The sequence below is a fragment of the Pongo pygmaeus genome, chromosome 22 (assembly GCF_028885625.2).
Source record: "Pongo pygmaeus isolate AG05252 chromosome 22, NHGRI_mPonPyg2-v2.0_pri, whole genome shotgun sequence".
Taxonomy (NCBI): Eukaryota; Metazoa; Chordata; class Mammalia; order Primates; family Hominidae; genus Pongo; species Pongo pygmaeus.
The window spans coordinates 42131497-42156319 of record NC_072395.2 but is presented as its reverse complement, the minus strand read 5'-3'; the positions used below and the strand labels follow the sequence as shown (position 1 = coordinate 42156319).

General features: G+C 41.9%; 1 protein-coding gene across 6 annotated transcripts in view; it reads right to left on the bottom strand.

The window, feature by feature from the left end:
• The window catches only part of BACH1 (BTB domain and CNC homolog 1), a 263756-nt gene that overhangs the window by 174081 nt on the left and 64852 nt on the right, over nucleotides 1-24823 (bottom strand). The gene's annotated exons all lie outside the window — the stretch shown is intronic.

Genomic DNA, 24823 nt, shown 5'->3' with positions numbered 1-24823 from the left:
GGTTCGAGACCGGCCTGGCCAAACTGGCAAAACCCTCTCTCTACTAAAAATACAAAAGTTAGCTAGGCATGGTGGCATGCACTTGTAATCCCAGCTACTCGGGAGGCTGAGGCAGAAGAATCGCTTGAACCTGGGAGGTGGAGGTTGCAGTGAGCCAAGATTATGCCACTGCACTCCAGCCTGGGCGACAGAGCGAGACTCTGTCTCAAAAAAAAAAAAAAGAAAAAGAAAAAAGCTTCAACATGACAATATTTAAGCTGATTTCCAGTGGATAAGAAGTCACACATGGCAATAGTGCGGAGAAAAGCATTTTAAGCAGAGGGTACAGCAGATACAAAACAGCCTGAGGCAGGAAGATTTAAGTGTGTTTGAATAAGACTGACTCTGGTGTAGGGAGTAGCTTAACCCGAGGCTGGAGAGATATCAGGAGACAGGATCTGTAGAGCCTTCCAGCCCTTGTACAGAGTTTGGATTTATTACACATGTAATGAAAGCCACTGAAGGTTTTAATGTAAGGTTTAATTTATGTTCTTGCTCATAATGTGGAAAATGGATTGTAGAGGAACAAGTATGAATTGAGAGACCCATCAACGAGGTGCTGACAGTGCAGGTGAAGGATGAGCCGTGGCCAGGGTGTTCACCATGGAGACAGAGAAAAGTCGACAGTCAAGATATTTTAGGGGGAACAATCAAATGGAGTTGCTGCACCTGCTATATAGGGGTTATGGGAAAGGGAAAATCAGGACTGACTCAGATTTCTGAATTGGGCAACCGATGGATAATGCTGCCATTTGTTGGCATAGGACAGATAGAGGAGGAATTGATTCATGGAGGGGAAATGAGAAGTTCTATCTTGGACATGTTTAATTTGAGATGTTTGTAAGACATCCAGGTTGAACTGTCAAGTAAGCAGAGCTGGATATGGTGCTCAGAAAAAATGGGTTGAAGATATAAACTTTGGAGTCTTGAGTCATAATGAGATTTTTAAAGTTGCGAATTAATGGAATCACCCAGTGAAAAATGGTAACAGGAGAAGAGAAGAGGACCCAATACTGTCAACACTTAAAAGGAGAAATAGGAGCTGGGAGAAACCAGTGAGTTTGGAAAGCAGAGAACCAATGGCCTGATGATAACCAAGAGAAGAGTATTTCGAGAAACAAATGGCCCACTCCACCCAATGCTGCTGAAAGGGTAAGATGAAGACAGAGAAGTGTACATTGCATGTGGCTATGTGGATTCCCAGTGACCCTGAGGCAAGAAATTTTAGTACAGTGATGGGGCTGGAGAGGAACCAGACTGGAATAAAATAAAAATGAGTTAAAAAAGTGGAAATCACACAGTTAACAACTCTTGAGAAGTCTGCCAATGCAGAATAATACAGAAATGGATGGTACCTTCAGGGAGACAGGGAACCAAGGAAGTGACTGTGTTTGTTGTTGGTGTTGTTTTTATGATAGGGTTGGTAAATTAGAATATGGTTACAGAAATGATCCAGTAGATGATAAGGGGAAGGTGATAAAAGAAAGGAGAGAAAATAACCAGAGTGAAATGTTTTAAAAGGTGAAAGAGCATTGGACGCAGAGAAGGGGAGGGACTGGACTTTGCTATGAGAAAGAAAATGCCCTCCATTGTACCAGGAGGAAAGAAGGGGGCATTAGCTGCAGATGAGTTTTTGTTAAGTTTTCATCGGGAATGCTAGAGTCATCATGTGAAGGTTTTTACTTCACTGAAGTGTGGAACAAGGTCAATAGCCCAGTGAGGACTAAAGAGGGAAGGGTTGGGGGAGGGTTTGAGGAGAATATATGAATAGTTCTGGGAAACACAAGAAGGTTTCTGGGTCACAATGCATGCCTGTGGAGGCTTTAGATCATCAAATGAAGGAAACGGTTCAGTTAATAGTCTCCAGTAACAGACACAGGTGCAGAGGTGAAGAGGGTTGAGGTTTGGCTGGACATGTGCAATGAGGCTAAGATGAGGGGTAGTTGAAAGCACTTCTGATGGAGTGACTACAATGACAGGTTGAAGAGTATTTAATGATATATAAAAGAGCAAAACAATAGAGGGAAATTTGACATTTATAAAGGGGAATCTTTTTGAGTGGGAAGAATACAGGTGATTTTCATTTTCCTCTTTATGTGGGGCTTTATTCTCTAAATTTTCTACAATAGGAATATTTTAATACTAAGTACAGTTGTATTTCAAAAATAAACAGGATAGTAGGCAAGCAGTTTTACAGTGAGTTTAAGAGCAATCCTATTAAACAACGTGGAGACAAATTTAGCATTCATTACAATGGACTGTCAACTGAAACCCATTGATTGAAATATGTTAAATATTTTAGACATATACAACATATCAAATCTTTTAGTATATTAATATATAACATATAAATATATATAGTAAATGTGTAAGTTCATAATGATATTTTGAAAAATGAAAACCACACTAATCATTTGTGGCTGTTGCTGGACTCATTATTCTGAAATTGGATAAATAAAGGTATAGAATGCAGCATTTATCTTGCCTCTCATTTATGAACTGTGCTTCAGATTAACCAAATAGATGTGAGGGAAAGTTCTTCTCCATAGAAGAATTCTAATTTAAAAAGAATGATTATTAGAAAAATAATTCGAAAAATGTCATTTTGCAACCCCTACCGAGACAATGGATTTTGGTAAGAATCATAAATGGTAGTTGATGGGAAAATTGATAATGGGTGAATGATGACATCTAAACCCATCAACCTTAGCATCATGAAAAGTGGGACAAGTGGACATTGGGTGCCTGTTGATTTAAACATTGCCCATAAAATATTTTTGCCCCCTGAAAAAAAAAACCTAAATTTAATTGTGTTTCTTGACTTAACTACCAGTTCACAAGAAATATGGGGTATATAGAAAGTATATAAACAATACCACAGGATACAATCACATAAGACCAGGATGTGGGAAATTCAACTGGAAAAATGACATATTTTCAACAAATAAATGGCTTGAAAAAAAGGGGGAGGAGAAAGTGTTAAATGATAATAGAGGATTAAGAGATATATCAACCAAAATCAACAAAGGAACTCCTACGGGTCCTGATTTGAACAAATGTACTATTAAAAGTGTTTTTGAGGCCAGGAACAGTGGCTCATGCCTGTAATCCCAGCACTTTGGGAGGCCGAGGCAGATGGATCACGAGGTCAGGAGATCGAGACCATTCTGGCTAACACAGTGAAACCCCGTCTCTACTAAAAATACAAAAAAATTAGCCAGGTGTGGTGGCGGGCGCCTGTAGTCCCAGCTACTTGGGAGGCTGAGGCAGGAGAATGGCATGAACCCAGGAGGTGGAGCTCGCAGTGAGCCGAGATCGCGCCACTGCACTCCAGCCTGGGCGACAGAGCGAGACTCCATCTCAAAAAAAAAAAAGCAAAATTTGAGACAAGGCAATTTGAACATGGACTGATGATATTTAAAATAATAATTTTGTTAAGTATGGTGATACTATTGTGGTTATATTGTCTTAAAGCCCTTATCTGCTAGAGATTCATACTAAAGTATTTACCAATAAAATTAGTGAAGTCCTGGCCATTTTAGACCAATTGTTCCAGAAGTGATTGTTAACTTCCTAGACTGTTGCCAGTGATAGCATCTGACCCCCTCCAACTCTGACTTAAAGCAGGCTGGTTTCCTGGGCTGTTTGTTGGAAACAAGGGGTTGGTTTTCTGGGCGGGCAGATGTAAGCTGTTCTATTTTTATATATGCTCTGGCCATTGTCTTTGTATATGTGCCTCTCATTTCCAAATCAATTATCATTTAATGTGCCACTGAACTCTTGGTATAATTCAGATCCAGAATAGGGAGGCTACTTCTATGGAAATGTAGGCCCCACAGCCAGGGGAGGCTTCACACAATTCCACTTGGATGAAGGTCTACATACGTGAAGACGAGCTGAGAAATCGTGGTAAGAAACAAACTGGAGTTAATAGCTGCCAGATAGAGATCAGGCCACAAGGAAACCAAGAGTGGGGACTGACTAAACACAATTGACAGAACATTGACAATTATTGAGACTGAATTAATGGTACCATCAAGTTTTATTATGCTATTCTCTCTAATTCTGGGTATGTCTAAAAATTTACATAATAAAAAATTTAAAACAGAGTTGAAATGAAAAAGACAATGTACCATCAAAATCTAAGAGAGCGTTAAGACCAGAGACTCACAGAGTTCTTTCAGAGCCTTTCATGACCTGCAATTTTATATATCAATGTGCGCTGATGTTCTATTGGACTGACATTTGCCTTTTTCCAGGATAAGCTCCAGAACATGATAATTTGAGCCATCTAGCAACTCACGAAGAACTTCTTGCATTTGGCAGAGAAAGAAACAGGTTGCTAGACTCATTAAAGTACCCATCCACTTCATTCTTTAAGTAGGTGAATGACTATGATGGGGTTAAAATTCCCAGCTAATTACCTCCCAGCCAGCATTTTAACTGGCTGACTCACACAGATTCCTTTAGAGCAGAAGAACAAGAAAACATAAGCAGTAGCTGTGCGCAGTCAAATGTACAAATATTTAACTAGCTTACTCCACCAGTGCACAGTTTTAATACATAGTCTGAGAGCATAGAATGTAGATACCAGCATTGTATGTGAGGCTGAGACGTGGCAATTTAGCAAACCTTATAGAGTAATTAAACCATCTAGAATTTCAGTTCAGAGAAATCTAAATGGGAGAAGCATCCAGCTGTCAGGAACATGTCAGTTTTTCTTTCTCTCTTCCCTTCGTCCTTATGCCTTTGGGACCTGGGATCCTTCCAGGACCTCTGTGGCTTTCTCACAATGATCTATACCTGCAACCTTTTCTATGTCCAGGTCCTGCCTGGTCAAACCATACCCTATTCCTACCACCACCAACACTGCCTACACACACACACACACACACACACACACACACATGCACAGGCACACACATACAAGCGTGCTGTGGAATTCATATTAACTTGTAGATGGCACAATAGCAGTGGATCTGAAAGTGTGGTCCTGAGACTGGCAGCATCAGCATCCCCTGAGGACTTATTATATATGCAATAAATTCTTGGGCCCCATCCCAGTCCCACAGAATCAGAAACTCTAGGGGCAGGGCCTAGCACTCCAAGTTACAACCAGCCCTCCAGCTCCTTTCAATCCATAAAAACCTAAGATCAGGTGAATATAAGATATTCTTATTTTACACAAGAGGCAGGGGAATAATTAATAAATCAAAAGATATACAGTCAATGTGAATTAACTCTAGAAAAGAGTAGGGGGGAGTAAATCAAATAATACAAAATAAGTGTTAAGTGACTTACTGTTTCAGCACACTCATCTTCCAAATTGACTCTAATATAAAATCGGTTTGCATTTAATCAATTTGCCAAAAAGTATTCATTGAACACCTTTGATGTCCATTTCTTCAAAATACAGCAACCAATGGAGACACCCAGAAAGGGAGTATTTGGGGAATTCTCTGAAGGATTTACAATTTAAAAATCATAATATGAGTAATATGCATATGTATGAAGGATACTATAGTCAACTCTAAAGTGATTCCTGAAAAGTTAGAAAACACAACACAGTTTCTACAGTATTCTCTCCTCTACCTCTCTCTGCCTAGAGTTAAGAATAATAAAGGTTGGGGCAGGGTGTGGTGGCTCACGCCTGTAATCTCAGCACTTTGGGAGGCTGAGGTGGGTGGATCACAAGGTCAGGAGTTCAAGACCAGCCTGACCAACAAGGTGAAACCCCATCTCTACTAAAAATTAGCCAGGCATGGTGGCAGGTGCCTGTAATCCCAGCTACTCAGGAGGCTGAGGCAGGAGAATTGCTTGAACCCAGGAGCTGGAGGTTGCAGTGAGCTGAGATTGTGTCATTGCACTCCAGCTTGGGCGACAAGAGCAAGACTCCATCTCAAAAAAAAAAATAAATTAATTAATTAAATAAAAAAATAAATAAAGGTCTTATTCCTGTAATTTTAGAGGAATAAATAAGAAAAGCATATGCAAAGACTATGGATTACTAGTCTGCATCCCAGTTCAAATGTGAAGTAAATTATTGTTAAATTTGGATTCAAAACAGGTATGCTTCATATAGAGCTTTATAAGTTTTAGGTCATGTTGACAAAAACACACACGCACTCCACTTCTTTGCAACATCTTTGAGGAAAGAATTTCTAGAATGAGGATTCTGGAGTACAAATATGTGGGTAACGTTTCTAAGTTCCCAGAATACATACAATTTCTCATAATTAAAATGCCTAGCATTTTTCTTTTACTTTGATTTTTATTAGATTATAAAACTGGTGGGATAATTATTCATGTTAAAAAGAATTATTTCCATGTTTTAAGCTATAAGTATATTTCAAACTCTTTTCATATTATTTTAATTATGGTGAGACAGTAGAGTATTTATAAATGTAGAAAAAAGTCACCCAGATGATAATATTTCAAATACTGCCTGCATTCTTTTAAATTAATAAACCTGAAGCCACCTTTTGCAGAAATAACTGTCTTAAGCTTCAAAAAGTTTTCAGTTTGAAAGTAGCAAAGTTCAAAATTTTAACATGAGTTGTTTTATTAAGATTGTAAATTTCTGTGGTGACAGGAAAAAATGGAGAAGTGATCTATGGAGGAGATTCAAAGCATCCTGAAAAACAAACTCCTCTTAAACTTTTATGGAATACAAGATTCTTATTTTTCCTCTCTATTTTGCCATTTTGCTAACAGCCTTTACTGTTACTTTGATTATCTAAATATAATTGAATTTATTTCTGTGGAAACTAAGTGAATACAAACCAAAGGAGAAAAGTCTACTTATTCAGGGCTTGCTATAACAAGGGAGTCGGCCATCAGTTGCATTTTGGCCAAGAACTCAAAGGCAGGCAGAGTGGAAAAGCCTTACAGTGGAAAAAGGGGAAGCCTTCTCATGTGCCCTGATTGCAGGCAGCTGGCATGAGGAAGCTGTGGGACGCCTAGCTAGAAACTGGCATCCTGTTGCATATTTGCGTTTCTCTGATTGGTCCTAAGTTGGAAGTGGGGACAAGAATCAGGGAAGCTGTCAGTCATTCTTCAAGTCCTGGCCGTTTTAGACCAATTGTTCCAGAAGTGATTGTTAAGTTCCTAGACCGTTGCCCTAGATAGCATCTGACCCCCTCCAAGTCTGACTTAAAGCAGGCTGGTTTCCTGGGCTGTTTGTTAGAAACAAAGAGTTGGTTTTCTGGGAAGGTAGGAGTAAGCTGTTCTATTTTCATATACAGTCTGGCCATTGTCTTTGTATATGCAGTCTCTCATTTCCAAATAAATTATCATTTAATGTGCCACAGAAATATTGGAATAATTCAGATCCAGAATAGGAAGGCTACCTCTATGGAAATTTAGGCCCCACCAATGGGGGGCTTCACATAATTCCTCTTGTATGAAGGCCTACGCACATGGAGACAAGCTGAGAGGACGTGGTAAGAAACAAATTGGACCTATCAGCTGCCGGATAGAGACCAGGCCGCAAGGAAAGGTTTAGAGCAGCGTAGCACAAGCAGATGCTTTTCAGCAACCCAGGGTAACATAAATGAGTAAAGCCAGCCAATTCTAGGACAGGGAACAAGAGGGGAGACTGGGAATTGAAGAATGTCCACTTAGCCTAAAGGCACTCAAACACACACCATATTTCAAAATCACTCCGAATGCCAAACAAAACTAATCTACTGGAAACATGGCCCAGAGGCCTGTCTGTTTGGGCTCCCACCCAATCTGATATTCAGCCAGTACACAATGGTTTGGCCATACTGATTGGTTAGTTACTGATTTGATCAGGCACCCAAGACAACTGGTTATTAAATACGCATTTTGAACGGCACCTCACTCTAAAGTGAGAGAGTCAGGGCAACCCCCCCACAACTGGTGGTTGTCAAGAATAAATGATTTGGGATGTAGTTTTCCAAGTAGGCTGATGTTTTCTTCCTGTCTAGGCACTGGGTAACTGGCATCAAGCTTTATCCGAATTGGGAAGTCACGAGAACCTGAAAGATGGAATCAAAGCAAAAGTAGCCCTGATAAGAAGAGGCTACTCTTTTCCTCATAAGTTAGAGCAGCAAGGGAGCTATGAATCTCAGAGTAACACCTCCATGTTAGTCACCTAAGTAGACTACAGGGAGAATCACTGGGGCCTTTAGCCATGAAACACATACATCAACGCAGTGGTCAGAGCATCAGGGATGCTTGGGGAGCATCGGGAAAGGAAGGCTGTGCAGAGAACAGGATGGAGAGGATAAAGGAGGGCATTGATTCTGACGACTTCAACAAAAGGCCTGCCATCCCCACTGATAATATGAGCATTACCCCCACGGCGTTACCCCCACGGCCCGTTCAAAACGTCATGGCGATGGAGGTTTAGGGAGTATTTCTGGATGGTGCTTAGGGCAGAGACACTGTCTTTACCACTTCATATGGTAACGGGCCCCTGCACCCTTCCATGATAACTTCTATTTTTTTTTTTTTTTTTTTTTTTTTTGAGACAGAGTCTCACTCTGTCATCCAGGCTGGAGTGCAGTGGCGTGATCTCTGCTCACTGCAACCTCCACCTCCTGGGCTCAAGTGATTCTCCCACCTCAGCCTCCTGAGTAGCTAGGATTATAGGTGCCCACCACCATGCCTGGCTAATTTTTTTGTATTTTTAGTAGAGACGGGCTTTCGCCATGTTGGCCAGCCTGGTCTCAAACTCCTGACTTCAAATGATCTGCCCGTGCCTGGCCTTCCACGGTAACTTCTACTTCAGGTTAAAAAAAAAAAATAGCCTGAAGGTGCATTTAATGTACATGTTTTTACCAACTGATTTTTTTACAATAGGTAATCCTATTTCTATGATGATAAATTAAGATTCCATTTGAAAAAAAAAAAACTTCAAGAATTTGCACTTACACACAAGTATGGTGAGTTATTTACTAAAATAGCCAAATAATATAGACACAGTTTTAAAATACTTTTTTTTTAAAAAAAAGTTAGAAATCCAATAAATTCTGGGGTTTCTGCAACTAAACTCCTACAGTAAATGTAATATGAATTTTTTTTCAAGTTACTTCTACTTAATGGAAATGCATTATATACCAAAATGCCTTGCCTGGTTCTGGAAAACAAGTGTTCCTCTCCTAACTTTGTGCATTTTTAATTTCTGCTCTTAACTCGAAAATATCTACTAGGGGACAGTGATGCTGCTGTACTGTGGGCCAGGTCACCCTCAAGGCCACAGGCCTTTGTCCAATCGAACAGGCTTCTCTTGACGTACCATCTCCTGGCAGTGTGCTCAGGCATATTCGTGGCCATTTCAAAACTTCAGTTCCAGAGCCTTTCAACTTAAGTCTTCAAAGTGGACAGGTAGATAATATGGATCTTTTGTCCTGCATACAGTGGTGTTGATGGGACTACTTTCATTGTTGCAGAATTGATGACCAAGACCCAGAGTCAAAGGCAAAGACACATCAAGAATCTCTCATTTTGAAGAGAGCTGCCAACAGCTGGAGGCCGTATACTCCCCGAAGACTTTTTATTAGGTTGGACATAACCAGCTCTGCTGCTCCCAACTATCCCCAGGCCCTTCTCATTCCCCTACCCCATGCAAGCAGAAGATTGGGAAGAGAGGGGAGAAAAGGGGTTGCTCTTTGTGGGTCATCAGTACAGACAGCCTTGACCTTTTCCAGGAAGGAAGAGAAGAAAGGAAGGGAAGCACTCATAGCCATTGCAGGTGTCAGGAATAGGAGGATTTGTCTTGATCTACAGTGGGATATCTGCTTATGGGCAGGGGAGACAAAAACTTAGATGACAGAGAGGGGCCAGCAATGGGAAGCAAGCCCTTCTGCTATCCAGTGTTTCAAGGAAGCCTGAGTTTCCTGTGGCTCAGGGGGACATTGCAGGAGGCAGCTGAGCTTGAGCTGTCCTGTTGTACCTGAAACAAGAAGGCCACCAACAAGGTGGCAGTCCCAGCAACAGGAAATGGCAGGGCGTATTATTGCTGGCAAAAGCTGGGGTGGGACTCAGAAGACTGAGCTAGAGCTGATCTCTCACATTAGAGAACTGGGCCAAAACCTAGGGAGGAATCCCTCCCTAACCCTGAATGGCCTATATAGAACCCACAGATGTACCCCAAGAAGGAACCAGCCTGGGACGCCCACCGTCAGTGAGCACCCCCACTGGGTCTATCTCAGCCAAAGAAGCAACAAGCAAGGGAAAGCTATTATCCGGAATGACAGTTTCATCCCTTTCCATCTCTCTTCCCCACTCAAAGAGAAGAGTGTCCCGAGAGAGGGGGGTAAGGAGAGAAAAAGCAGACCAAGCCTTCTCCCGACTCTAAGTCCCCATGGAGAAGCATGATCAGGGCTCTGCAGAGGTGGGAGGAGATAAAGGGGAATCTATTGGATCTGAAATGGATTTTTCAAACTTCACTGGCTTTTTATAAATACTCAGAAGTGGATTTAAAAATTTATGAAACTCTGTGGGTACAGAGTAGAATTTCCCCAAAAAATAAATAAATGTTTGCAGGGCTCAAGTTGGAAAAAGTGTCCTTCTGCAGCAAAGGATGTGGCCCTGGGGTCAGGGAAGCACAATGATGAACCGGGAGCATCTAGGAAGTGACCCGTGCCGAGGGTTTAAATTCCAGGACACTCTTTCCTTGGACTTCTGGAAAAGTAGAATGAAGCAGATAGGTTTAAATTCTTTCTCTAGGCTGGGCAGAGTGGCTCACGCCTGTAATCTCAGAACTTGGAGAGGCCAAGGTGGGTGAATCACTTGAGGTCAGGAGTTCGAGACCAGCCTGACCAACATGGTGAAACCCCATCTCTACTGAAAATACAAAAATTAGCCGGGTGTGGTGGTGCACGCCTGTAGTCCCAGCTACTCGGGAGGCTGAGACACGAGGATCACTTGAGCCCAGGAGGTGGAGGTTGCAGCAAGCCAAGATCATGCCACTGCACTCCAGCCTGGGTGATAGAGTGAGACTCAGTCTCAAAAAAAAAAAAAAAAAAATTCTTTCTCTTATAGTTTCTCAAACACTGTAATAAAATTTGGCACAGCTTTAATATCAAGTTCGAAATGAGTACCGGGCTGGGTCATAAAATAAGAGAGAGAAAGGGCAGCTTCCCCATGTTCAACCTCCCTCCACCCAGTCCTCACTGCTCAGACTTTGCAGACGTGTCAACAGTGCATCAGAAGGTGGCCTGTGCCCCAGGCCCCCACTAGAAGGAGAGTGAATAGGTACCTGCTTTAACTCAGTGTTATGGACTAAATGTTTACGTCCCTCCAAAAATCATATGTTGAAATTCTAACCTCCAATGCAATGGTATTTGGAGGAGGAGCCTTGATAGGTAATCGGGTCATGAAGGTGGATCCCTTATGATGGGATTAGTGACCTTATAAAGGAGTCCCCAAAGAGTTCTCTCCTTCCTTCCTTCCTTCCTTCCTTCCTTCCTTTCTCTGTTTTGTTGAGACCAAGTCTCACTCTGTTGCCCAGGCTGGAGTGCAGTGGCACGATCTTGGCTCACCACAACCTCCACCTCCCGGGTTCAAACGATTCTCCTGCCTCAGCCTCCCAAGTAATTGGGATTACAGGCACACACCCCCAGGCCCAGCAAATTTTTTGTATTTTTTAGTAGAGACGGGGTTTAACCAAGTTGGCCAGACTGGTCTTGAACTCCTGACCTCAAGTGATCCACCCACCTCGGCCTCCCAAAGTGCTGGGATTAGGGGTGTGAGCCGCCGTGCCCGGCTCTTCTCTCTTTCTGAGGATACAAGAAAAAGACGGCAGGCTGTGACCCGGAAGAGGGTCCTCATCAGCATCCGACCATGCCCACATCCTAATCTTGGAACTATGAGAAATAAATTTCTGTAATTTCTAAGCCACACAATCTATGGTACTTTGTTATAGCAGCCCAAACTGACTCAGACCCTCAGAAAAGGCTGATGGGGAAAAACCATCCTGCAAAGTAAATAGTCAAGAGGACCTTGCAAGAGCAGACATGAGAAAACTCCCCACCCCAGTGGATTCACTAGAGACGCAGCTCTCAACTCCTCATACCAAGACCCACAGGAATAATACACTTTACATCATACCCCTATAAACATGTACATGCGTAACTGATTAAAGTTTCATAAAGTAATATTTACTCACTATGTGCAATGCACACTGATATTTCATATTGTTTTGTTTTTTAAATGCTGGCCACAACCCACACAAATTGATTTCTAGACCTTAATAGTCTCTAATCAGCAGTGTAAACAACTCTCATTAGAGGGAGAGAACCCTTAAGAGGAAGGGGAAACCTTGGGTTTCACAGGCATGAACAGCAGTGTTTCTTCTCTCTGAGATATGCCTCCCATACCCACAGCCCCTTTTTTTTCATCAGACTGGGATCCTATATTCCTGATTGCCTACTTTCCAGGTGAGTTATCTCCTCTGGAGTTCATACCTCTCTACTGGCTCTCTTATGTAACCACCTGATATGGTTTGGCTGTGTCCCCACCCAAATCTCATCTTGAATTTTGGCTCCCATAATTCCCATGTGTTGTGGGAGGGACCCGGTAAAAGATAATTGAATCATAGGAACAGTTTCCCCCATACTGTTCTCATGGTAGTGAATAAGTCTCATGAGATCTGACAGTTTCGTAAGGGGTTTCCCCCTTTCCTTGGCTCTCATTCTCTCTTGCCTGCTGCCATGTAAGATGTGCCTTTCACCTTCTGCCATGATTGTGAAGCCTCCCCAGCCTCATGGAACTGTGAGTCCATTAAACCTCTTCTTTCTTTATAAATTACCCACTCTCAGGTATGTTTTTATCAGCAGTTTGAAAACAGACTAATACACTATCCTCAATGCCTTTCTAATTCTACCCATTGTACATGGATTGGACTCCTCCAGCTAACTCCATTCGTGAAATACTTTCCAAGCCCTTTCATACCCAGAATGTACAAATTGTCCCCAGCACCTTCTTAACAAGTATGTCTGAATAATAGAAAATTACAATAATAATGCATGTCAGAATTCTGTAATGTAAAGATGTGTCTGTCACTGCTACCAGCTCTATCTATACCTCTTTCTCTGTAATCCTTATAACCGTCTGACACATTAGGTCACATAGCTATTAAGTGGTGGACTTGAGCTTCGAATCCAGGTGTTCTTGGGAAACTTACAGATCATAGAGAAGCATGAACACAAAGAATAAGCGTGGCCTTCCAGTGGTGGGGGCAGGGTGTCATGAGACACAGAGTAGTGGTAGGTCTTATGCAGAGCCTCTTTAGGGTTTTACACCACTGGTAGAAGAATCTGTCTCTAGACCGAAGAGTTCAAACCAAGAGACTTCTTGCTTTCTCACAAAGACAGGCTTCTGGCCATTTAGCCGCTGGGCTTTTCGTCAGCCTTGAGGAATGAGAGACCTTTGTGGAGCTCTTGTCTCTAGGCATAAGAGCAGGGGAGAGGCTGAAAAGCATCTGACATTCCTGGCGTCCCACTCTCTAGACAAGAGGGGACACTCATAAGGGACTAAATACCTGTCCAAAGGCTTCAGTCACAATCCCTACTCTGTAAGTCAAATCTTGGCATCATTTCATCCCATACGACTAAGAAGAAAGATATATATCATGATAGCATATGGATTTGTTAACCATCTTCTCCCATTTTCACCTTTTAAGAATTTTAGGGCTGTGCACGGTGGCTCACGCCTGTAATCCCAGCACTTTGGGAGGCTAAGGTTGGCAGATCACAAGGTCAGGAGATCGAAACCATCCTGGCCAACATGGTGAAACCCCCGTCTCTACTAAAACACAAAAAATTAGCCAGGTGTGGTGGTGTGCACTTGTAGTCCCAGCTACTTGGGAGGCTGAGACAAGGGAATTGCTTGAACCCAGGAGGCAAAGGTTGCAGTGAGCCGAGATCATGCCACTGCACTCCGGCCTGGCGACAGAGCAAGACTCTGTCTCAAAAAAAAAAAAAAAGAATTTTAGGTCTGGGGTCAGTTGGAGTATTGCTGAGGAGAACCTTTCTCAAGGGCAGGGCTCTCGGAGATCATGTTCTCATGGGTCCCCGGGACTGGTCCTCAGGCTCGCTAGTTTAAGGTGAGGGGAGTGGTCTCTAGGAGCAGAGCATGATAACAACGCTAGGTCATTCATTTACAACGGACTGTAATAAACTACCTTTTTCCTTCCACCAGGGGGCACCATTCACATAGACTTCAATAGCAGTGGCATCAACAGGACTACAAAGTGGCGGTGGTAAAAAACACACTTGAGACCATCATATGTATCTGAAATCAGATAAGATACCTGAAAATATAAATCAAATTAATGCTCATATGATTGCCTGCTGTCCAGGGAATTCAAAGCAAAGGTGGAAACTGACCCTTACATCACTTCTTCCTTCTAGATGAATAGCATCAGCTACATTTTCTGCCCCATTATGTAATGTTTCTATTCTGACCATCCACCTATGATGGACATAGTCTTTTTAGATGTGTTAGTTTTAATATTAGTCAAGACTTAGTCTCAACCGTTCTCTATTAAGTGACTTTGCAGATATCTGATGTCATCTCCATAAACTTAGATTTTCACGTCAGATTCAGCTCTGAGTTCACCTTAATGCAGTGGTGGTTCCCATAGTGTAGTGCCCAGGCCCCCGCATCAACATCACTTGGGAACTTGTTAGAAAGGCAAATTCCTGGGTCCCAACTCAGACCTACCTACCAAGTCAGAAATCTAAGTGTGGGGCCTGCAATCTGTTTTTACAAGCCGAACAGGGGATACTAATGCATGCCAAAGTTTGAGAACCACTGACTTTAACATACAGTTTCCAACCCGGATGACACTAGAAACAACTACGGGACTTTACAAAAATAAAGGTGTCCTGGCTTCCCCCAGAGCTACTAGGGTAGTGGAAACAAATGTCACAATCAAATGGATCTGGGTTTGAATTCTGGTTTTGTCACTCACCAGCTATGTGCCTCGTGGAGGCTCCATTTTCTCATCTGTAAAGTAAAAGCCGTCGGACCTGCCTTGTAGGAAGGTGTAGGAGGGGAAGGTTCAGCAAATGCCTCATAGAGAGATTGACTCATAGTACATCTCCTTCCTTGGCCTCCACCAGAACTAGAATCTGACTCACCCGGCCTGTGAGGGTACAGTTCTCGCCTTGCCCCAGAATCACCAGGCGAGAACGATTTGCTAGACCCGCTTTCTGAAGTTTCACAAATGGACAAACATTTTCACAGCCATTATTGGGATTCTGCCGTAAATCAGCAGGAACACATCCCTGAGATCTGACAAAGCTATTTCAAACTCCAGATCAATGAGGAGGGAAGTTGCTATGAAGCTGGGTTTGCCAACTGAGAGCATTGTAATTGTTCAAGTTGCTCTTGGGATCTAGCTCAGATTCCTGCTGACACCAGAGAAGTGAAGAATGAAAATAGTTGCCTAGAAAATCAGAAGCAGCTCCCCAAGTTACCTGCCACATACAGGTTTGTTTTTCCTTAATTATCTAGGTAATTGCTTTGCTTCCTTTACCTGCCTTTACCAAGAGATGCCTGGCCAGAAGAGCGAGGAATTACAGTTCCTGTGGAGGCTGCCCACCGAGTGAAGCTGCAGGCTGCCCATCCCATCGCAGTAGCTCCTTAGTTGTCAGTGGGTTGTTTCTATGAATGCCCCCTCCATCAGAAACCAATGAGGTTTTTCTAATTAATCTAAATCCCTGCTCTTGTGGAACTGGCGCGGAGACAGCGGTTAAATGCTAAATTGTCAGCCCAAAGTCAAATCCTTTTATTTAAAAACATAATACGCAGAATGGCTTCCTAAAATAAAAATTGGGAAAATTGTTAACATAGAGACTTCCAGGTTTTGCCAAGGGTGCAACTGTTTTCTTAAACACAGTTTTTAACAATTACGTACAAATCAAACCAAAGTTCATCCAACCCACTCTCTGAATTAGTCTCAGTACAATGGGCATAGACAGCTATCACTAGAGTTAGTGAATATTATGGGAAAAATTAGAGGCAAAAGTTGAGACTGGAGCCGGTGAGAGTTAACAAAAACACTATTTATATAGAGAAAAATACATTTTAGAGGAGTATAAACATACTGCTTGGCATCAACATAAAAGCCCAAGTGCAAGTCAAAGGTAACCCAAAAGGCTCATAGGTCCTCAGACTACAGAAAACCCCCTACTGATGGCAACATAAGGTCCAGCCTTCCACATGCTACTTCCTTAGTGTTTGTAGAAAAAAAAAAAATCCCATTGTATAAATTAGAATAGGCCAGATCATGCTACAGTAACAAATAACCCCAAATTGTAGAAAAAAAAAATCCCATTGCATAAATTAGAATAGGCCAGATCATGCTACAGTAACAAAATAACCCCAAAGCTTACAACCACAAAGGTTTACTTCTTTCCCACTGTATTTAGGGTTTTCCAGAGAAACAGAACCAATAAGGGATTTAATAGAGAGAGAGGGGATGAGGGGGAGAGATAGTGATATGGTTTGGCTCTGTGTCCCCACCCAAATCCCACCTGGAACTGTAATCCACATAATCCCCGTGTGTCAAGGTCAGGACCAGGTGAAGGTAATTGGATCATGGGTGCGGTTCCCCCGTGCTGTTCTTGTGATAGCGAGTTCTCACCATATCTCATGGTTTTATAAGCATCTGGCATTTCCTCAGCTTGCACTCACTCTATCCTGCCACCCTTGTGAAGAAGGTGCCGGCTTCTCCTTTACCTTCCGCCATGATTGTAAGTTTCCTGTGGCTTCCCCAGCAGTACAGAACTGTGAGTCAATTAAACCTCTTTCCTTCATAAATTACCTAGTCTTGGGTATATCTTCATAGCAGTGTAAGAACAGACTAACAGATGGATTAATTATGAGGAATTAGCTCACTTGATTATGAAGGCTAAGAAGTCCCATGCTCTGCCATCTGCAAGCTGCAGACCCAGGAAAGCTGGTGGTGTAGTTTGGTTTCAGACCCAAGGCCTGAGAACCAGTGGAGCTGATGGTTTAAGTCTCAGTTTGAGGGCAGAAGGAGACTGATATCCCAGCTCAATCAGTCAGGCAGAGGAGGTGAATTCTCCTTTCTCCACCTTTTGTTCTGTTCAGGCTCTCAGCAAATTGGCTAATACACTTCCATTCAGGGAAGGGCAATCTGTTTTATGGAGTCCACTGACTCAAATGCAAATCTCATCTGGAAACATCATCACAGAAACCCAGAAAAGCTTAGCGAAATATCTGGCCACTCTATGATCCAGTGAAGTTGACACATAAAATTAACCATCACACTCACATAACATGTTGAATGAAAGTCGGCTCTGCCTTTGACGCCCTCCCCAAACTTCACTCTAGGTTCCAGGATGATGGAGCAGCATCCAGCTGGAATATTATCAGGCCCGGGGTGAGAGAAGGGAGACACGGAGAACAGTGCACTGGTTCCCAGAAATGATACATGTTTTTGCTGCTCCCGTTTCATCGGCCACAGCAAATCGAATGGCCTCTCTTGAGTCTGGCAGAGTTGAAGAGTAAACTCCTTCCATGGCAAAAGATGGAAGAAAAGTAAAATATTTGGCAAACAGAAATACAGTCTACCATACCAATGGAATTCTTATACAGTCCACACTTAACTTATTCTGGACTTCTGCTCTGAGACTTCCCCTCAAATCTCTACTGAATATCTTCTTATCACTTTTTCACACAAGACAGGCTCTTGTTTTATGCAAGGAGGGTTACAGGCTCCTCCCTTAATTTCCAAAAGTACAGCAAATATCTGGATAAACATTTAAGACAATTTCCTGTAGGCTTGAGAATAATGAGGAGAATTATAATGGAGAAAAAGAAAAATACAGTACTGGATATGAACTATCACTGCTCCTGGAGTTCTGTCCATCAGCCATGCCTTTCCACTGGCTTCCTCTCTACGTGGCCTCCCCTAGTCCATCAATTACCATGAGCCACCAGTCCCCTGGGTACCTTCTCCAACCCCCCTTATCCTCACTGCAAGAAGGGCATTATCCACCACATCCTCACCCACAGGCAAGAGCATCATAATCCTACAAAGATGCAATTCTGCACATGACAAATTCAACCTTTGATAATTTTATTCAGAAGTGTTTAGGATGTCTGGCTCAAGCTTCTTGAGTCTAGAATAGAATTTTGGCTTTGCATAAATAAAGGTCCCAGTGAAGAATAATTTTAATCAAAGATGATGCATGTCTCCTAGCTGAACAAGAGAAAATTACAGGTAGATTTGAAATGTTTTTTTTCTTCTGTGCACAAAAAGAAAATGGTTGTGCTGTGCACAAAAAGAAAATTATATACATAGTCTGGATGTCCCTGTAATTTTGCATTTTGTTTTGCTTTTTCATGTACTACGTCATAAATGGATTTTGAAATTTTATATAATTTTCTTAATTAACATAAAGACTACATAATACTCCATCCTGATAAACTAACATAATTTGTTAACACATTCTCTTAATTTAGACATGTCCCTTTAATTTATTATTATGACAGTTGTCATAAATTGTGTAATGTATATGAACATTTGCTTTTGTTAGATTATTTTATTGAGGTAAATTCCTAGGGATAAAATTCATGGGTTAAAAGTATGGATGCTATTGCTTTGTGCCAACTGTTTTATATCTTTCCTAATTTACACTAATTATGTGTAATTTTTACGGCAAATTCAGTAACACTTTTATTTGAAACTTACGTGGTTCAGTTTAACTTAATAAACGAATAACCTGTGATATATAGGTGATAATGTTTATTTTCAATATGAAAGATTTTATCCCCCTAAAAGTCAACCTAAAAAGCTTTGCATTGGGATAGGGACAGCAACTTTTAATATAAAAACCCTCTGATCTAGAAAAAACAGTATAGATGGGTCATAACCCTTTGGTTGCAAGTACCAGAAATGCAGTTTATACTAATTAATGCAAGAAAGAAGAGTTTGGAGGGATTGTGGAGTAGCCTACCTCACAGTAAAACAAAAACAAAACAAAGCAAAACAAAAAAAGATGATTAACCAAACCTTCCAAGTGCAGCAATCTAAGCACAGCCAAAGATGTTATTAATAACTAGAAAATGATTGGGACCCTCTCCCATCCTGTCTTCCATTGTATCTCTCTAGATCTTGACTTTGTCTTCTCCTACCAGAGACAGATGTCTGCATGTGGGCTCACTCTTAGCAGCTCCATGCCCAGAGAAGAAAGGGGCTATGGTATTGAAAGACTAGTCCAGTTCTTCACCCTTCCATGTATCCACACCCTTGGCACGGCCTCCTAGCGGGTGATATATGCCTGTGCCTTCAGTTTGTGCTTGTTCATTTGACTTACTTTGGCCAATGGCATAAGAGTATAAGTCATAACATGACCCTTCACAGCCTAGGTCTATGTGATCTTGCAGGTTCTCACTTGCTCTCTTGTGGAATATTCCCCAACTAGTCTGCTGAAAGGTTAAAGACTGAATCTGTTTTGACATTGCTACAAAAAAAAAAAAAAAAAAAAAAAAAGCCTGCGGCTGGGCAGTTTATAAAGAAAAACAGTTTATTTGGGTCACAGTTCTGCAAGTTGTACAGGCATGGCACTGGTATCTATCTGATTTTGGTGAGGGCTTCAGGCTGCTTCCACTCATGGTGGAAGGTGAAGGGGAGCCACGTGGTGAGAGAGGAAGCAAGAGACAGAAAGAGGAGGAGGTGCCAGGCTCTTTTCAAAACCCAGCTCTCATGAGAACTCACTCATCCCCACAAGAATGGCACCAAGCCATTTATGAGGGATTCTCCCTCAGGACCCAAACACCTCCCACCAGGCCCTGCCTCCAACATTGAGGATCAAATTTCAACATGATACTTAGAGGGCTCAAATATCCAAACCATAGCAAAGACAGAGGCAACAGATGTGCAAACATGCAGTGTGGACTAGAGACATCCTTAAATCAAACCACCCACTGCCAGCCTAAAGACACATGAGCAGGCCCACTGAGATCAGTGGAGCCCACTCAGCAGACCTGAAGAGATGTGAAGTAAATAAATGCTCACTGTTTTAAGTGACTCTGATTTTATGGTTCTTTGTTATGCAGCAGTAGCTGACTAATACAGGGGGCACCTCTCTTCTAGCTCTAGTTTGAAAAGTCTCAGGAAAAAATATTCTGGCCCAGTTTGTAACAAAGGCCCGTATCTGTCCCCAAGCTGTCAGATAGCTAAAAAACAGAAATGGTGCCTGCTGGATGTCAGAAAACATAATAGCTTTCTAATCTGTAATACACTGTGGTTTTAAGAGCCAAATTTAAAATATTCCAACATCCATCTTTTTGAACTAAATAAAAAGTGAGTTTAGTTAATACAGTAAATAATAATAAAATGACATGTAACTTAAATCTATAGGTGGTAAGAGAGTGAAAAGAAAGAAGACACAGGAAAAGAAGAACAAATGAAAAGCAATATTTGCCAAAGCTCTGAGAAGCAGCAGTATTTCTTTAGACTAAAAAATATTTAAAAGCATACTTTCTAATAAACATATTTTAACATTTATCCAAGTAAGAAAACAATAGGATTTTTGGAAATATCATTTTACCCCAACTGAGAAAAACACCAACTGTTTTCCCAGGAAGTAACGAGTATTGTCTCTCAACTCACAGGTAGAAATGTTGCATTCACTGTCTTTTTATTGCCATCTGGTTACCAGCATCAGCTTCCAGGCAAAGGATTAGAATAAACTACGATTTAGTGCCAAATGCAGAGGGCTCAGGCAAACTGAGCCAGTGGAAGATATAGAAGGCAATGAGCTAGAAAAGTGAGGCAGAGGAGGAAAAAAAAACAGTAGGCTCAGAACAAGGATTTAAAAATCACAGCCAGAGAGAGTACAAACAGGAGAGCATCACCTCTATTCTGGTTCCAAGGGTCTTGAAACAAACCCGGGAGTAATCTTCAGCTAGCAACACAGAACACAACAGGGCAGAGAGCCCTGGCATATCCGACAGTAGCTTCCAATGTTTGCTCCAGAGGAACTGATACAAAATCAGTGCAGAAAACAACAAGAAGAGGATCCATGGGACTGAAATTTGCAGGAGGGAAGGAGATGCCAGCTCCTGCCTTGGGAAGGGGCACAACAGAAAAACCCACGCACCAAAGGGAGGCAGGCAGAAAGAGGCTAGGCAGGTAGCCTGGCCTCCCTGGGAAGGACATCCTAGGGATTGATCTCTTTCAGTTACAAAGTAGCCAAAAACTTTTTTTTTTTTAAGAGACAGGGTCTCGCTCTGTCACCCAAGCTGGAGTGCAGTGGTGCAATCATAGCTGACCGCAGCCTTCAACTCCTAGGCTCAAGCAATTCTCCCGCCTCAGCCTCCTAAAGTGCTAGGATTATAGGTATGAGCCACCGTGCCCAGCCTATTTCCAAATTTCATTATTTAGCAAGGACTGTTCTATTGATATACTATCCCAGTGGCCTCTCCTTGGTCCCAGAATGAACTGAAAACAGCCTGCAGATGATGAAGTACTTGGGAGAAACAGCTGGGATGTGGCTGGAACAAAGTTAAGACTGAAATTCAGGGGCCTTTTAGGATTCTGCTGCTAAAGACTTTAGAAATGATGTTACATCTTTGTAACTAGGGGCATATGTTGATCCAACTTTTGATATTTGCAGTAGGAAATTGGGATAAGAGCTAAATGGTCTCCCTTGCCTAAGCGTTTATAACATCTATACAGTAGTGTTCCCCCTTGCTATGAATTAATAAGAACAATGGGGGCAATGTTATTATACTTATGACAAGTTTCAATTTACAAATAGGTAGTACACCAGAAGTACGTTTTTAGGTAGGCTGATCTCAAAAGAATGTATTAGTTTAGAAATAAAGATATGCATAGTAGATTAAGTTTTCAGGCTAGACCACAAACCTCTAGTTAAAAGCCATACAGTGGTAGAAATAGTTTAGGTTTTTAATGCCAACTGGTATACATTTTTAGCATTGGACAATCACAAATAGACTTAAGAACATTGCTGTGAGTTAGCTGAGAATGCTAACGATCATTCGGCCTGGTTTTCATTAGAAAATATAATTCAAATTGCTGTGGCAATTGTTTTGGATGCTTGAAGAAGTTTTGTTTTTGTTTTTGATAGTTGTTGCACTATCAACCAGAAACACATCTCTATCTCCCCCTTTCTTTACTTCCATCTCCAGTCCAGTGTAGCATTTAGAATTCTTTGGGTAGCAAGGGACAGAAAATCCAACCCAAACCAACTCTATGAAGCAAATACATGGGCTCATGTAACAAACTGCACAGGTGCTTCAGGCAAGGCTTGATCCAGAGGCATAAGCACAAGCCCTGGCTCTCTCAGATCTCTGTTCTCTTATTCCTCAAACTCCACCTAGTGACTTCTCAAAAGGTACTGGCACTTCTCTCATGAGCACAGCTGCCAGCCTTATATGTTTATATCAGAATGCCGTCTATCAGTAGGTCCCTGGAGAAGGCAAGAGTTGTTTTTGTTTGTTTGTTTGTTTGTTTGTTTTTTCTCAGTAACCCTGGACAATCTCTCCCCACAGCTTTAAGGGATTTTAGTACCCATTCTGTACCTATGACTACTAGGGTCAGAGAGATGGGATTGCCTGCATAATTTAATTGTACAGGACAGGGGCTATCAGATATGACTGTGCAGGTTGTGCACTGCACAACTTCAAGTTCACTATACACATTTATGACAATGCAGATGTGTAGTGGTCCGTTCTCATGCTGCTATGAAGAAATACTTGAGATTGGGTAATTTATAAAGAAAAGAGATTTAATTGACTTACAGTTCTGCATGGTTAGGGAGGCCTCGGGAAACTTACAATCATGGTGGAAGGCACTCTTCTCAGGGCAGCAAGAGAGAGAATGAGTGCCAGCAGGGGAAATGCCAGATGCTTATAAAACAATCAGGTCTCCTGAGAACTCACTCACTATCACGAGAACAGCGTGAGGGAAACAGCCAGCCTGATTCAATCATCTCCCACCGGGTCCCTCCCATGACACGTGGGGATTATGGGATTACAATTCAAGATGACATTTGGGTGGGGACACAAAGCCAAACAATATCAAAATGATACCCCTTGGAATTATCTGATGCAGTGACCCTATTTGGGACCCACTTCTAGAGATGGGAGTGGGATCCATATCACCTTAGCACGTGGTTTGTGAGTTATGGAGGCCGTTCTGCGCTGGATGGAGAGGATATAAAACATGCTTGGGAGGCAGCCAGTAGAAGCCCACCACTGACAGATGGCAAGAAAGTGGCAGGGCCTATGCCCTTTCACACATTCCCTACCATGAAGTAGGAACCCTAGATAATTACAGAGAGAAGAAACCAAAGTAACTTAGAAAACACTTCATTCCACCTTTGAGTCCTAACATGTGAAAGTAACACACACAAAATACTCATTCTCATCCATGTCATTATTTATGGGTTTCAAAGCATTTTCTGAGTCAGCCCTTCACCTACACAACAGTAGCTCCAGGGGACAGCTGGCAGATAATATTATCCCCACTGGAGATGTGAAGCAAGTCAGGCATCTCCCTGCTCAGGTGGAACCCATCTCCCACTTACTACAACAGAAACTCCCCACTTACCTCTGTGCTATGAGAGGGCGATCCTATGGAAAACAATGAGAGAGGGCAGGAAAGTTGAGTGACAGGGAGGCCAGAGGAGAAAGCACAGAAGGAAGAGAAGAGGAGATTCAAGGCAAGGAGAGGAAAGCTTTGGAACAATGGCAGCCACCAACCAAAGGTTCTGTAGTGGTTGACTAGGGCTGCCTAACAATGCACCACAGGCCGGGTGCCTTAAACAACAGAAATGTATTCTCTCACAGTTCTGGAGGCTAGATGTCCAAAAATCAAGACATCAGCAGGGTTGGTTCCTTCTGAGGCTGTGAGGGAGACTGTTCCATGGCTCCCTCCTAGCTTCTGGGGATGAAGGTGATCTTTGATGGTCCTTGGCTTGGAGATGCATCACCCAGTCTCTGCCTTCCTCTCCACATGGAGTTCTCCCTGTGTGTGAGCCTGTCTCCAGGTCTCCGCATTTTAGAAGGACATCAATCATACTGGATTAAGATCCACCCTAAAGGTCCACCCTAAAATGACCTCGTTTTCACTTGGTAACAACCCTATCTCCATATAAGGTCACATTCTGAGGTAGTGGGGGTTAGGATTCTAACACACGAATTTGGGAGGCACACAATTCCCCTCATAACAGGCCCTAAGTCTTTAGAGCCAAGCGGAACATGATGTGGCCAACCAGCCACATGTGGCTATTGAGCACTTAAAATCTGGCTAATCTAAATCGAAATGAGCTGTGGGTGTAAAATACACACCAGATTAAAAAAAAAGAATGTGCAATATTGCAATAATTTTTATATAGATTACCTGCTAAAAATAATATTTTGGATATATCTGGTTAAATAAAATATAGTACAGTATTCAAATTAATTTCACCTCTTTTTTTACTTTTTAAGATGTGGTTTCTAGAAAATTTAAAACTTCACATGCAACTTACATTTGGCTCACTTTATATTTCTACTGGATGACACTGATCTAGAAACAGAAATTCAGAGTCTTTGACACCTGGTCATTTTGTGAAAAGTTTCTGAAATTTCTACATTGTTCTCTGACAAGGATGGCAAAATTAAGCATTCAATTCACTGAATTGAAGTGACACGTAGCATATGGTAAATATCAAACTTTATACCTGTGTAACCAACTCTAAATTTTAAATAAGTTCTCATAGAACCTAAGTGGCAGATATATTTGATCAATTAGGATCACACTTCA